Genomic DNA, 14244 nt, shown 5'->3' with positions numbered 1-14244 from the left:
ACAAACTCCAACCTCTCCACAATGGCCAAGACCAGAGAGCTGTGTAAGGACATCAGGGATAAAATTGTAGACCTGCACAAGGCTGGGATGGGCTACAGGACAATAGGCAAGCAGCTTGGTGAGAAGGCAACAACTGTTGGCGCGATTATTAGAAAATTGAAGAAGTTCAAGATGACGGTCAATCTCCCTCGGTCTGGGGCTCCATGCAAGATCTCACCTCGTGGGGCATCAATGATCATGAGGAAGGTGAGGGATCAGCCCAGAACTACACGGCAGGACCTGGTCAATGACCTGAAGAGAGCTGGGACCACAGTCTCAAAGAAAACCATTAGTAACACACTACGCCGCCATGGATTAAAATCCTGCAGCGCACGCAAGGTCCCCCTGCTCAAGCCAGCGCATGTCCAGGCCCGTCTGAAGTTTGCCAATGACCATCTGGATGATCCAGAGGAGGAATGGGAGAAGGTCATGTGGTCTGATGAGACAAAAATAGAGCTTTTTGGTCTAAACTCCACTCGCCGTGTTTGGAGGAAGAAGAAGGATGAGTACAACCCCAAGAACACCATCCCATCCGTGAAGCATGGAGGTGGAAACATCATTCTTTGGGGATGCTTTTCTGCAAAGGGGACAGGACGACTGCACCGTATTGAGGGGAGGATGGATGGGGCCATGTATCGCGAGATCTTGGCCAACAACCTCCTTCCCTCAGTAAGAGCATTGAAGATGGGTCGTGGCTGGGTCTTCCAGCATGACAACGACCCAAAACACACAGCCAGGGCAACTAAGGAATGGCTCCGTAAGAAGCATCTCAAGGTCCTGGAGTGGCCGAGCCACTCTCCAGACCTGAACCCAATAGAAAATCTTTGGAGGCAGCTGAAAGTCTGTGTTGCCCAGCGACAGCCTCGAAACCTGAAGGATCTGGAGAAGATCTGTACGGAGGAGTGGGCCAAAATCCCTGCTGCAGTGTGTGCAAACCTGGTCAAGAACTACAGGAAACGTCTGATCTCTGTAATTGCAAACAAAGGTTCCTGTACCAAATATTAAGTTCTGTTTTCCTGATGTATCAAATACTTATGTCATGCAATAAAATGCAAATTAATTACTTAAAAATCATACAATGTGATTTTCTGGATTTTTGTTTTAGATTCCGTCACTCACAGTTGAAGAGTAACTATGATAAAAATTACAGACTTCTACATGCTTTGTAAGTGGGAAAACCTGCAAAATCGGCAGTGTATCAAATACTTGTTCTCCCCACTGTAGGTACTACACTGCCATGTTTCCAGTCATCTGGCATTTCTCTAATTTTGAGAGATTGTTTAAAAATAACCGTCAGAGGCTTGTAAACCACTTCCACTAGTTCCCTGAGAACTCTTGGATATATTCCATACTCCAGGGGCCTGCTGCCTTATTTGTTTTAATTTTTGAAGTTTATCTAGTACTTCTACATCATTTAAATCGATTTCCTCCAGAAGACACAAAGTAACAATGTAGGGTATCAGCAATAGTTTTGTTATCATAAACCATAACTCCATCCTTATTTTTTATACCTCTTGTCTCATCCTTAACTATCCTTTTATGACTGCTGTATTGAAAAAAGCGTTTAGAGTTGCTCTTTGCATCTACTGCTGTCTTTCAAAACGCCTTTTAGCTTCCCTTATTTTTTTCTTAACTTGAGCTCACATATTACTATATTCAATCTCATTACTCTCCAAGCTGTCCAACTTGTATATTCTAAATAATTTCCTTTTTTGTTTCAAACTGTCCCGTAACAACTTATTCATCCACTGTGGATACTTCTTTTTCAGCTTTTTCAGCTACCCTTTTCTCACTAGTGGAATGAATTTATGCTGTACATCCAGAATAATCATTTTAAATATGCACCACATTTCTTTCACAGTTTTGCCATCTACAAGAGGTACCCAGTTTATATTCCTTGTGTAGTCACACATCTTAATAAAGTCATCTTGTCTAACGTTGAAAACTGTAGCATTGGAGAATGCAGACTTAACTTGCCAAAAAACTTCAAATGTAATTGCACTATGGTCACTTGTTCCGAGTAGCTCCCCTACCTCAGTGTAGCAAATTCTATCAGGATTATTACACAGAACCAGATCTAGAATTGTGTTGTCTCTTGTAGGTTGAGTAAAAGGCTATCAAAAAGCAGACATTTACAACATCTAAAAATTCTTCCTCACATTTACCTTGACCTGACACAGCTTCCCAATTAATTGAAGGGTAATTGAAGTCCCCCGGTACTATTGTCTCACCCTCCTGACATGCTAGCTTAATATTATCAAAGAGCATACTGTTAACACTGCTGTCTGTGGCTGGTGGCCTATAACATACTCCAACATTCAGACCGTTTACATTTTGTCTCAATATTATAATCCATATGTCTTCACTAACAGCAAGGGGCTCCATTCCTGAAAATTCCTGAATATTAAGATTATCCTTTACATAGAGAGCTACACCCCCTCCTCTTCTATTGGTTCTATCTTTTCTTAGCAGCTTGTATCCCTCTATGTTATACTCATCCCCATCCCCTGCACAAAGCCACATCTCTGTGATCCCAACATCATAATTACTATTACTCATAACAGTTTCTAGTTCCAAAATTTTATTTTTTATGCTTCTAGCATTTAAACAGGAATTTCAGGGTACTGCATGTGTAATTCCTTTCCTTTCCACTCCCAGCTGCTCAAAACCACCTCTATTACAGTGCTGCTCTGACTGATTTGCAATCATGGTTCCCTCACTACTAATAAAATACTTAGCCATGGTGTTTTCTATTCCGTCTGTTCTATCCAGTCTATTTATCCCTACCCTGTATAACCTCCCTGCCCCCCCAGACCCTAGTTTAAATAACCCTCTGCTACCCTAAACATACACTGGCCCAGTGCAGCTGTACCCCTCCGGTTCAGGTGTAACCTGTCCCGCTTGTACAGGTCACCCCTGTTCCAAAAGGAGTCCCAGTGCCCCATAAACCTGTACCCCTCTTTCCTACACCAGGTTTGTAGCCACATGTTAAATCTCCATATATTCCGGAGAAGACTACCGTGGAGGTTCTGCTCCTAATCTTCCCCACTAGCTCAATAAATTTGTCCTGCAGAACCCAGAACCTACCCCTTCCTATGCCATTAGCTCCAACATGGACCATGACCACTGGATCCCCACTCAGGCCAGGAGCTTGTCCGCACGCTCCAGGAGGTCTCCAACCTGGGCACCAGGCAGGCAACAGACTACTTCCCCCCTACCCAGCTTTGGTGAGCAAACTATCTCCCTATAGGGCGTCCTAATTAGTTCATGGAACTTTAACAATTCAGGATTACTGTGGAGTCCAGCTAGTTGGGCCTTGAGATCAAGAATGTTGTTCTCCAAGTGCTCAACAAGTTGGCAACAATCACAGATAAACTCATCCTGGAGGTCTCCTTCCAGAAATCCGATCATCCGGCAACTATCACAGTTTTAGCCACATTTTTCCTCCCCTAACTGCACGCTTTCCCTAAATAAAGATTTACTGCCGAGACAGAATTACCAGCTAAAAAAAGTGCTAAAAGCACCGAGGTGGCTCAGAACAGTCAAAGGCAGAAATTAAACACAAGAAATGCCACTTAGTTTAGATACAATAAACTACATCTACAGTTCAGCAAAAGCACAGATGTGCTAACACAATCAGAATCAGGATATCCTAAAAGCAAACGCAGAAGAATGGTAAAAACAAGGTAAACAAGCGAACTGGCTGGCTAGCTAAACTACCCAACTAGCTAGCTAAAGTATGCTACAGATTTTAAGATTTGCTCCTGAGAGGGCAAAAAACCACAAAAAAAACCTCTCGCTGGCTAGAATATGTGTTGAATTAGCTGCGTTTGCTAATGAGATACTTCGTTGGCCAAAGGTTCGATGGAGGAAAAAAGTGGAAAATTCCTTCTCTGTCCCCTAATGGTAACAAAAGATTCCATTTTAGGAGCAGATCAGACCTACCCTTATTTAATAGCTAGGTTTATAGCCCCAATTTTTATTTTTTATCTGTTTGGATGTAGGAGCAGACAGACCACTCCAAAAACACAGCACAAACTCATCAGGCAAGAGCAGTCCAGCAGAGAAATCAAGAGCAGTAGGTGTTAATGACCTACTGCTATGCAGATGACACAAAATGGTATATATCCTTTTAACCGGGTGAAGAGGCCCAGCTAGAGGTCAGTCTTAAAGATATAAAGGTCCAGACATTAGTTTATTGAATCTGGACAGGACTGGGCTTTTTGTGGTTGGTCTGGCCTTTGAAATATAAATTTACAAATTTTCCCCAAAATTCAGACAGCTTCTCTGCACCTCCAAAGAACTCATCAAAAACCTTTGTGTAACAACTGACCCAGACCTCTCGTTTCTGCATCACATTTACCATATCAACATGTAGTCTATTTCCCTCTCATAAACATTTCAAAGTTGAAAGGAAAATATTGACACTTAAGGATATTAATAAATGATCCATTCAAGACGCAACAATCTTCACTGAAAGGTCTCCAGACAGCCCAGAACACAGCTGCTGAAAACGCTTCTTAGAACACAACCTCTTAAAAAAACTAATAAGTATGATCTTGTGCCAACTTCTTCATATTGGATACCTGCCACATTTAGAATGGACTATGAGGTCCTTCCTTTTACTTATAAGGTTTTAAATGGTCTAGCCCAGAATCAACTTCTTTTCCCCGACACACCAACATGACTAGCCTGCTACATTCAACAGATGCTGGTTATATTTAAGGTCCAAGGATTCAGGAAAAAAACATTTGTGTACAGAGCTCCTCTCTTGTAGAATAGCTTTCCTGTAAATGCTTCTCAGACAAACTCTGGGTATTTAAATCCAGGTTAAAAACCTCTAGTAAATCCTACTTTTAATACTGCTCTTTATTTCATGCTATTGCATATTATTTGATGGTAGCCTACTGTCTTGTATTTTGTTTACTATTCCTTGTGTGACTGCTGCCAGTTGTACCGCTATACGGTAACAAGTAGGCATGGAAAGAAATATTTCGAATATCTTAACTGAAAATGACAACCTTGAGAACATGCCATGAAAAAAATGTCACGTGACTTATATTTACCTGGCTAAAATGTAATATACCTGTACTGGCCTCAATGAATCTCCCATTCATTTATCCAGCAAGTTAAACACCTCCATACAATGACTCTCGGGACCACGATGCGATGTTGAGAGTGTTTTATCATATGAACGGTGTGAAACTGAAAATACAGATACATACACTGATAAGTGTTGTGTACATAAATTATATTCACATACATAAATGCCAGGTAAGTATTTAGAAACTAACTGTTATTCTGTAGAAACTACTATAAAATACTGTAAAGGCATAAGGCAATATACATGCGCTCAACAGAACCCGACAGTGCTATCAAATATAACAACTCAACTAACATTTCACTTATTTAGATGTACTCAAACTAAAGATGGGTGATAACAAACAAATTTACTTACAGGGAATGCCTTCTTAAGGGATAACAAGTGAGGATGGCAAAGGATTTTCCCTGGATACAAACCACATGTTCTAGCAATGCTCCTACTGCACTCACTTCCTGTCACATAGACATTTTTTAGAAAGAACCAGCGGGGGTCACCAAAACGACCAAAACAACAATTGGCAGGGCCAGAACAATACCCTTGTCATTACCATGTCATTTTCACTCGGTCTTTAATGCTTTACCTGGTCTGTTCACTGACAGCAGTGCGATCAAAAAGGAGTTGTGACAAAATCATTGTATTACCACGGATAAATGTAATTTTCCCATATCATTCTAATATCACTGCGTACTGGCAAACATAAACGGCTTATAATTGCTCCCTTCATATCACTAACACCTAAGTTTATACTTAAGAATGACACGTTTACCATCTCTTTCGAGAAATAAACAGGTGTTGTGGTAAGCCAGAAACTGAACTGTACTGTATACCGTTAATGCGAAATAAACAAAGACCCCTGAAAGGCCAGCTTGTTAGCAAGCCAGCTAGCTAACTCTTCCAGCAGCACCATTTAGCTGTTAGGAAAGTTGTAGTAAGTAGCCTACCCCAACAACTAGGAACTCCTTTCACTGGCGGTCATGTAATCAGTACAGTTTGTTAATTTCACTGTATAAATTATTAGCTAAACAGAGTTCAGATAAATATGGATCTGTTTATAAAAGCGATGGCATTAAAACCTGTAGCCTTGTACATCTCAGAACACAACCTTTGTTCAACCGTATATTATTTTCGTTTTCTTTTCAGCATTATTTCACGGGAAATATTGTTTTTTTTAATAACTTCTTTTAACTTTTCTTTTATAACGTCTCCTGCACACCATTTCGCAAAATTCACCGTCTCGTGTCCAGTAACAAGCTAACTAGGGACACTAACGACCTGCATAAAACTGAAGACCAACGTGTTTCAATACGAATTGTAACAATTCTGCGACTGCAGGTATTTATATTCGCTAGCTACTCGAAGAATTTATTTTAAACACACGCAGAATTTTCATAACATGCACGACATGTCGACTTCACGTTAAGCTTTGTTGTTTTAACATACTTATTACACCAGCTGTCTGCATACTTCGTCTCCTACCACAACTTCGCTGTGAGACTCGATGGGACAACAGGTCACATACGGCGTTGTGCGGCACAGATTTCTGCACAGACTCACTGATCACTGATCTATATGTGGTACCACTGATCTCAGTTCATGTGCTCTCGACGAGATTTCGAAGCCGCCCAGTATAGGCACTGCACTTCTCACGCGAGGAAGTAGGTTAACAAATGATTTATTCATTTGTGTTAACACCTCAAAAGAAGTAATACTACTGGCTCAAACCACCCGGAACTTGCTTAGCGTCTGGTAGTATGCCCATTGATTTCCAAATGCGCTTGGTTAAGCTTAGGGGTGCACCGCTGTTAAGTTATGTGTTCTCATCTGTTATACTATGTTATATTTGTCAGGTGTAAGATATAATTTGCTAGAATTATATGTTCTTATATTGTATGATTTACAACCAAGTTTTTGTACGCATGTATTATATGAAATACGTTCTAGTTTTAAGTGACGTCATGTATCCCACAATCCCTGTGTGCTCGACCTCAGAAACAAAAATTGTGAGTGATGGTTTACTGGTGCTGAACATAAAAGAATAAATTGATTGTTTCCGAATATATGGTCTAGGTGATCTTTTTTAAGATGGAAAACAGAAATGAAAACGCAACAACCGCCCCCAAACGGACTTTAGTGTACCCCCAGTTGTCTCCTTATACCCTGATGTCTACATAGTATATATGACTTTTTTTTGCCAGTCTTAAAAGATATTTTGTGTGGGGTAGAGGGGTCTGAGTCAATGGTAAACCCAAGGGCCTTAAAAAGTATGTTAGGGGTGAATTTAAAAGTAAAGCACTTGATAACATCCAGAGCTTTATGTCTTTAGGTCTTAAGGCATGCTTCAAGTCTAGATATATGGAGATCTTCACCAGGTTTTGCTAAGATATAGCTGTATGTCATCAGCAAACAAGAACGTTTATTTCATGCTTACGGATGAGATCTCCAAGTGGCAGCATATAAAGAGAGGGAACAGCAAGGGTCCAAGAACCATGCCTTGTGGGCCATCATACATCACTTTGGAAAGAAAAGAAATATCTTCATTGAGCTGTACAAAGTGGAATCTGTCAGATAAGTATGCTTTGAACCAGGACAGTACACTTCCCTTAAGATCAATGAAGAGATCTATTCTGTCAAAGGCAGCACCTGAGTGACCCTCTTGGCCTGAGTCAAAAGCTATAGAGAGAAGCATAGAGAGATAGTTGTGGTCAGAACACAGATGTATGTCATTAACAACTTTAAAGAGAGCTGTCTCAGTGCTGTGACCAGATCTAAAACTTGATAGAAAGGTCTTCAAGATTTTACTGGAATTTAGGAAAGCTAGGAGCTGTCCAGCATTGCTAATTAGATAAAGGAGTGTTAACAATATTTACCATATAGCCTGACAAAGCACAGCCAGGGGATCTTAGTTTTGTTTGAATTGGATCAAGTGAACAAGCAGATGATTTTGATGACATCATTAATCTCTCCAGTGTGCTCTTGAGTGTGTTCCAAAGGGGAAAAAGAAACCAGAAAATTGAGTAGCTTTAGGTAAGATAAGTCATAAGTCAATAATTTAGCTAGTGAACTAGCAACAGATGATTTCAGACTAAGGTCAGATAGAAAAAACTAATTCTTTACGACTTTCTTTACAACTAACTTTAGCTAGCTAGCTAAGAGACATTAACATGAATGTTTCATGTTGACATTTTATTTACCATTGGACTATTTGTACAGACCTTCGTAAGAATTCTTTCATGATTTCTTTCTCCACATAGTGTATTTCTCACCTCTCTCTGTCAAAAGTTAAATATGAATTCATTCTACTTATATCTGAGTGAAACCTTGCTGATTTGTGCATTCAAAATGAAGTATGAGTGGCATACACAGCACAATTTAGCGAATGCAACTAGTTTTGTAAAAGATGTTGAGCTTTATTTCATTTTTGACTTTGATTTTTAGTTTGATTTTAGACATTTTCATTTTTCAATTACATATTTTACCTCATAAAAAGGTGAGATATGAAAGAATATAAAACAAGCAAAACAATGATAAAAAGATTAAGGAATGTTTTGAGTTCAGATTTACATGATGAATATTCAAACCTATAACCTACAACGTTTTTAAAACCTGTCTTTATTTGTACTGATAAAATTAAAAGGTGCAGAGGGACAGAAGAGAGTACAATCATTTTTGGTACACTCCATCTTTTAAGTGTCTGTTATTCACACATTAATAGATAATCACTGAAACATGTACATTGTGCTCACAGTAGATGTTAACATGTCAATACTCGCAATTATGGCCATTGGAATAACACAATGACTCTGTGTAACCACATTGGTTATTGTTTATTCTTTCTCTGTTGTTTCTTTTATTATTTGACTTTGAGTCAGGTTTTGGACATCATGGATCGAGGTGACTCATTGCCATTATCCCACAACCTGAGAAAGACATCATATTATGTGACTATGACAGTTTTGGCTCAGAAATTGAATATAAGGATGAAACTGGGCATTTATCTGCAAAACTCCTGATTGCCAATACTGGTTGTTACGGCCCGGTCTAGGGTCAGATCGTAACAGGGAAAAAGAGGGGAGACCACGGTCGCGAACACTGGGAAAAGTGTAACAATTTATTACACTAACGTTTAAAGACAAATAAAACATATAACATAAATCAAGTGGGTAACCGGGAACACAAACTCAGGAGTCGACAAGCCAAAATAACAAACAAAACACAATCTAACTAACGAGAGAGGGAAACTAACTGACCTAACAAAATAAATCTCAAAACAGTAAAACCTCCATTTCTCCCTTCCTAACGAAACCAACGTGAAAAAGAGATGGAAAAGAAAATGGCATCGACTCCCTACTTCCCACACCCAACCACAGTGTCACGAAGACCAAAAGCAATACTCACAGATACATAAGGACGAGAACCTAAGCATACGCACAACGATGTACAATTAATAATCACAAAATGCAGAAACGACAAGTGGTCTCTTCCCTTGCGCGGACTGAGCCTCTTTGAAGGGAGCGGGCCGGCCAGGAAATGAGGGAAGGCTCCGGCTCCAATCACGGGCGAGGGGAGGAGACACCCAGCGAAGGACACACCTCGGGGAAGGGATGAGACGGACCTGGGGAAAACGTAAAACGACACACGCACGCAGCCGGAGCAAAACACATACATCGGGGAAAACGAACAAACACAAACACAAACAGTAACAACCATGGTCGTAACACTGGTATTTAGCACTGATGATCAGTGTGACAGTGAAACCTACTGTTACTGCCCCTTGCCCCTCCCTCCCCCTATATCCTTAGCAGAGGAGGCAGACAATGGTCCTATGGAACCAGCACCTAAATCACCTATACTCCCAGTCCTGGATGAGTTTCTAGGAGGAAGTCAAAGAAAGCTGTACTGTAGCCCACAATCTAACCACCCCAACACAGCTGAATCTTGCGTCTAATTCAGACCATTCATACCACATACACATACATATACCACAAGCACATAAACTGAAGCAAGATTACATTTTTTGCCATTCTGAAAATATTTTATCAAATATCAAATATATATGTGACATGGAATATCGATTACGCCTAGTATGGTTTAGCTTAGTATGGCCGCTTTTTCATAACACTTTAGTTTAAGTAGGTCTAACGTGATGATGTTATTAAAAAACGTTAAGTGCATATTTCTCTCAATGACCATATATTACATTTATTCATTTAGCAGACGCTTTTATCCAAAGCGACTTACATAGGTTACAGTTGTTTTACAATGTTATCCATTTATACAGCTGGATATTTACTAAGGCAATTGTGGGTTAAGTATCTTGACCAAGGGGACAGCAGCAGCGGCGACCCAGCGGGGATCGAACCTGCAACCTTTCGGTTACGAATCCTGCTCCATAACCACTATGCTATACTGCCGCCCCATATTAAAAACACTGCAACCCGAAGTGTGTTCCTTATGTCCAGTCTACTCCATAAATGTCGTTTTTGTTGCCGTCATTGCGGAAAACCCCGATTCGCGGAGATAGGATGTTGGAAATGGAAGCAACGTTTTCAGTACTTTTGTGGCTGTCAGGATATTCAAGTTCAAAATCTGTAAACTGTTGTGGGCGTGACAGAGATATTAGAATGGTGAGAAAAGGACCAATAGACTGCACAAAGTTCAAAGTAATTACTGCACAAATAGCCTATAATTGTATATAATTATTATTTTAATATTATTGTATTTTACCGATCAAAATAAATAAATAAATAAATAAATAATTTATCTTTTCCGTGCGGTCCAGTAGCGAATGTGCCGTGGCCCGGTGGTTGGGGACTGCTGGTCTATACTCTTCAATATTTGGATCAAAGAGCACAAGCTCAGCCCAATGCATTTCTGGTCATATTAATACCATTAGAAATATAGTGTCAAGAAGACATAGACACTCACTTTTGCTACCATCTCTCAAACAAAAAACAAAACATAGCAGAGATTCAGGTGGGGTCATTGTGCAGTAAAGAGAGGATCCGTTATCCCAATTAAACCAAGTTACTGTAACCTGATATTTCGAGTATATAGTTCTCACTCCAGTCACTCGGACGTGGGCGAACGACGACAGGTTACACCAAGTGGTTAATCTCTTCACTTTATCACGGAAAAAAAGACAATAAACCCGAGCTCCACGCTCTCACTTCACTCCCACTCAACTCACCTCTTTTCCTCGTGGTCCGGAGGGGAAAACCCTTCCTTCCGGAACTAAAGTATTCATCTACCAACTGCATGTATAAACTAAAACACTAATATGTCATTCACAATTACATTAACAGAATAAGTGCAGGATATCTGAATGAACAAAAATGACATATCACAAAAAATAAGAATCATCAAATCATTGTTTACATTACAAACCCACCAGCAGATATGTGGCTAAAATTAAATGAAACCTATAACAGAATGATTTATACGTATGTGCAGTATATACTCCACCTTCACTCCACCTCCATGTAGATTCTTTAAGAAACTCCACCTTGTGATCAGTCATTACCAGGCCCAGAGCAATGTCTAGTGTATAGAGATGTTAATGCTAAAATAGGATTCAGGCCCGTCATAACAAATCCTACAGGTGATAGTCACATTTTCAGACAACCCACTCAATGCCTTACCACCACCACTTCACAGAGAAACAAACCTGACAATGTTGTGAACAAAAATAGTAAAGAGTTAAGCCTGTATATGTTTAATGGTAGGATCAGAGTGGACTCTTCAGTAGGGCTGTGACGATAACCACATCACAGCAATACCGCGGTCATGAGATGCCTACGGTGGGGTTGAGCTCATTACCGCAATTATTTATTTATGTTAGGGCTGTCAACGTTAACACGTTACCGCTCCTTCGAGATTAATCTGGAAACTTTAGGGCGTTAATGTCTTAACGCAAATTAATCATATTATCAAATTTGACAACTTCCTTCCGTAATTCCAGCGCGGATATTTACCTGGCTGAATTACTGAAAGGCGTGGCAAACGCAGTTGTGCTGAACAGCAAATTTCGTTTTAACCCTTTTGCATGTAACTTATTTGTTATGGTATGTAGCGCGCGGGTTAGCCTGCCTTATACGGTTCGTCATGTTTTCATTTGCGTTATTAAATTTCTTATAGATTTCAGTTAGCATTTGCTATATTTTTAGAGTTAAATCGCTGTTTCCTCAGAGCTAAACTAAAACACCAGTTTTAGCATATGCGCTAAACAGCTAATCACACCGGCCTGACCGTAGGTGCGAGAGGGTTAAAACGAAATTTGCCGTTCAGCACATCTGCGTTTGCCACGTAAAATAAAATTTAACCGCTAAATCGCGGTAATTTGTTGCTTTATTACTGCGGGAAGAAAAATCATTACAGTCACAGCCCTACTCCTAAGGTCAATTTACTTAAATTTCAGCTGTTGGGACTAGTGTAGGCAATTATTAGTGCATTTAGTGTCAGACCACAGGCACCGCTGTCTGACCACTGTCAAGTAAATATATTTAATAATATATAAAAATATATTATTTAAAAATATATAAAAAAAATATTCTTAACGAAGATTCAGAGCCATGCAACCCTGTGCAAACTAAACCAGGCATACAGATGGGGATGTTAGTGACAGTTATTCATCACAACTTTTAAGCTTCTGTCAGTACAAACAGTGTTCATTTGAATTTGAAATAAAAGATACTCTGATGTCTTTGTGCGAATGATTAGGCTATGTAAGCGATTTTCAGTGCTTTTATTTTGAAAAGTCACACTGGAAGTGATGGTGATGAGTTACGCGGTTTTGACTGATGAATGAAGAAGTTAATAAAGTTTGTCGATCGGTTCGGAGCTCCCGTCTCCTTGTTTAATTAATTATTATTAAAAGTATAGGCTTACAACAGAACGCTCGGTTACAATTATAATATTTTCATGCTGCCGGTGCTCTGACTTCTCATACACTGCCGGCAAATAGCAACACCTATAAACTCCTGACGGCTCTGACAGCAGTCCAGTTTCGCAGGTTAAGATTCCATGACCAATCAAAATGCACACAAGCACAATTGCGTAGGCTATTTGCTAAAACTGTAATATCAAAACACAATCAAACAACATCAACAACATGGCGGAAAACAAGAAAAAATGCAGACAGTACAACATCGAGAACATTAATTACGGTTTTATTCCCTCACACACAAATGTACAACTCCCAATGTGCCTGCTTTGTGAGCAGGTTTTTTCTAACAAAGCAATGAAACCCTCGCGTTTAAAGGTGCACCTTACTAAAATACACCCTGACGAGGCGTCTAAGGATGCTGCGTACTTCGAAGCCCCCAAGGAGCAGCATTCAAAGCGGACGCTTACCAGTCTGCTCGGAAGGTAAACCAAACGGAGAGCGGGTTAGTGGCTTCCTATAATATCGCTTTACTAATTGCCAAGTCCGGCTTGCCATTTACTGTGGGGAGAGGCTGGTTGTCCCGGCGATAAAAGAGGCCACCTCCACTGTCATGGAGCGAGACCCATCACCAGTCTTAAAGGCCATCCCGCTCAGCAATGACAGTGTGGCACGGAGAATCAGGGACCGCTGCTTTTTCATTGGCCAGGCAATTAGTTTCTGTTGTTCACGTGTTTGATTCGTAGTCTTGGAAAAAACTTTTGTGTCCACGTAGTTTCTTCTGTTATTCCCGTTTTTTGTTCGTGATCTTGAAAACAAAGTTTTGTGTGTTGTCCTGAATTTGTTTGAATTTTCAAATACATATCTTTACAATATTTTTTCAATCAATTCCCAAAGTGTTGTTGTTGTCGTTATTGTTTTTCTCCCCAAAAGACAATATTTCCCAACTAATATTCAAAACATCAATACATCACTCCAAGGTGACTATTATTTTGACATTATTTTTGACCAAAAAATGAATGAGTGTAATAATATGAGTCTGTGTGTGTGCGCGTGTGTGTGGGTGTGTGTGTGTGTGTGTGTGTGTGAGTGGGGGGGTGGGGGGGGGGGGGGTGGACAAGAGGATCATGATGAGGTTAGGGGGCGTTTGTTCAAAAAAGGTTGAGAACCACTGGGTTAGCAGGTGGTTTTTTGAGCAGTGGTTTTGGAAGTACCATGTATC

The 14244-nt window shown here is 40.1% G+C and overlaps 1 pseudogene; it reads right to left on the bottom strand.

Moving 5' to 3' along the window:
- Positions 1-13670, bottom strand: part of LOC118781703 — a 33459-nt pseudogene extending 19789 nt beyond the window's left edge.
- Between the last annotated feature and the right edge of the window lie 574 nt (positions 13671-14244).

This window comes from Megalops cyprinoides, chromosome 8 (assembly GCF_013368585.1).
Source record: "Megalops cyprinoides isolate fMegCyp1 chromosome 8, fMegCyp1.pri, whole genome shotgun sequence".
NCBI lineage: Eukaryota > Metazoa > Chordata > Actinopteri > Elopiformes > Megalopidae > Megalops > Megalops cyprinoides.
Note: the sequence above shows the minus strand (reverse complement) of the source record. Positions and strands in the feature narration are given on the sequence as shown.